The following is a 2,585-nucleotide window of genomic DNA, read 5'->3' as shown; positions in this document are numbered from 1 at the left end:
TATTATCTTCTGCTTTTCTGGTCATATAGAAAATTTAAATTATAAAATGCCTATTTTAAAGGAGAAAAAGAAGAAACAAATGTACCGAATCGCACAAATAGCAGACTTTGATTATGTATTACATAATGATATAGTCAAAGTGATAAGGTTTGCGACCATACACATAGTGAGTTAAAGAATTTAATAAAATAAGATTGTGTGTAAGTTGTATCAGATATTGGGATATGAAGAGAAAGCTAAGAGAGATAGATGGAAGAAGAAGGTATATTATGAATGTTGGGTGAATAATGGTATCTTTGTCTGCCTAATAATTCGTCATGGGTACGTTGAGTTGTTGGGTCCCCTCACCACACTATTCTCCGATGCTTAATTTTTTGTCCTTTATATCTTTGTTTGTATTTGTAGGCCTCTACCTTACACACACGTAATATTTATTATTTAAAATATATCTGCTTATTACTTACCACTCCACACACACATACAAACAAACAAACACTTAATATTATTGTTATCGAAAATCGTATACATTATTATGCAAGAATCAAAAGCATATATATTATATTCACATGAAATTAGAATTTTGATATAAAATTACTGAAATTACCATAACTTATAATTATTCATGTGAGTTTAATAATCAGGTGAATTCTACCCAACCCCCTCTAAAATAACATGTAAGTTATCCTTCATGATGTGTCACATTTTAATTGGTCATTACTTAACTATAGTTGGGTTATTTTGTAATTTATTATTTGAGATGGGTAATTGTATAATTTCTTAAATTATTAAAATTCTACCCCATTAATTGAAGCACGTTCTCACGCAATCTCTTTCTACAGTGCATCATTCCTTAACGAGTCGTTGAATTTCCATGGCTTGTAACTTCTTCGTTCTTCCCAGTATAGTCAGCACCGAGTTCCAGTATAGTCAGCACCGACTTATAAAAAAAGACACAAAATAATGTCATTGAATAATGATTATATAGTGAATCCTAAATAACCGAAATGTGCTAAAGAAAAAAGCGTAATAATTATACAAACAAATATATATACATTTAGATTAACAAGAAATTCCTTAATATAGATCCGTCTTGGGGATAACACATAATAGGATTTGACTTGAAGTATCTCAATTTAAAAAGAACCGCTAAACACTAAACAAGTAATTAAACAGTATGAGCTAATTAATTAACTAACCTATCATTTTTCAGAAACAGATAATTAAAATTATAATTTAAATTTAACGTTGTTAAGTTATAACTGAGGTGACATGAAGTTATTAGAAAGGGATTAGCGACGCAAGATGTGAATGTGACAGTTACATGATGGGTCTAAAAATGGGAGATCTGTACTTCTTTTATAATAATCAATTATTATGGGCAATATTAATCAACAAAAAAATCATTAACTATTGGATTAATAATTAATCAAAGCTTTATTATATTTATTATTGTTATTGAAAATTATATTGTGAGAGGGATATATGAAATAAATTGGGGAAATATATAAAAATGGATGGTGTTACTACACAGCTAAGAGTATATGCTTGCTTCCATTAAGCCATAACTAAGGGCCGTGTCTCTTGTAGTTTGCCTTCGGACAATGATTTTTAGGGTTGACAGTAACTTCTCACAATAAATTATTGGACATCACCTATATATGCTTTATATATATATTTTTTATGCTCTAATATGTAAAGAGTTTTATGTAGTTATTCCATTAGATCTATATATTCAGATGATTTTTTAAATAATAAATTTAATTATAAATTAATTACCTTTAACTAATGAAACAATATTATCATTTTTTTTATACTGACAGTATATAAAAAATAAAATATATATATATATGCTTAGCTTTAGTTACTCTTTAATTTTATATAATTTTGTATATTTTATCAAAATAGTGATAGGTAATTCAAATCCTTAATTGATTAATTGGGTATGTGATTCCTTAGCTATATATCAGCAGCTAAATTAATTCACCTAATCGTGTAAGGGTTAAAGCTCGCATCAATTGTCAAGTTGCAAAACCCAGCTGTATAAATCACTCGAGGCAAAATAGAAAAATAATCCGAATAATGTCTAAATAATACGTATAATAATATGATCAACATACGGTGTCAGCAAGTGTAATGGGTTCGAATACTATTTTTTATATACAATAATTTATTATTTAATGATAAATTTTTAAATAAAATTTAAATTTATTAAAATTTTAGAAATATAATAGTTTATATGTCTAGCCTTTTCTATTAACTTAAACTTGAAAAAAAAAAAAAGGTAGTAATATGACAATCTCAAACGAATTAAAATTTGAAATTGGTTTTCAAATTTTTAAAATATTTAACATATTGGTTCTTAATAAAATAAAAAGACAATCTATCTTTTAAATTTTATAAAGTGACTAAAATTTATTCCTAATTTTCCTTACAACTAGTTTGTTTGAGAAATTAAATTGTCTATATTTTAAAATATAAATGACTAATTTATTATGCCAATGAGTTATAGTTCAAATGGTATAGTCTCTCTATACTTAATTAAGAGGTTGTAGGTTCCAGTTTCATATCTTTGATAAAATAAAAAA

The sequence above is a fragment of the Arachis ipaensis genome, chromosome B05 (genome assembly GCF_000816755.2).
Source record: "Arachis ipaensis cultivar K30076 chromosome B05, Araip1.1, whole genome shotgun sequence".
Classification (NCBI taxonomy): Eukaryota; Viridiplantae; Streptophyta; class Magnoliopsida; order Fabales; family Fabaceae; genus Arachis; species Arachis ipaensis.
This window is presented reverse-complemented; position numbering follows the sequence as displayed.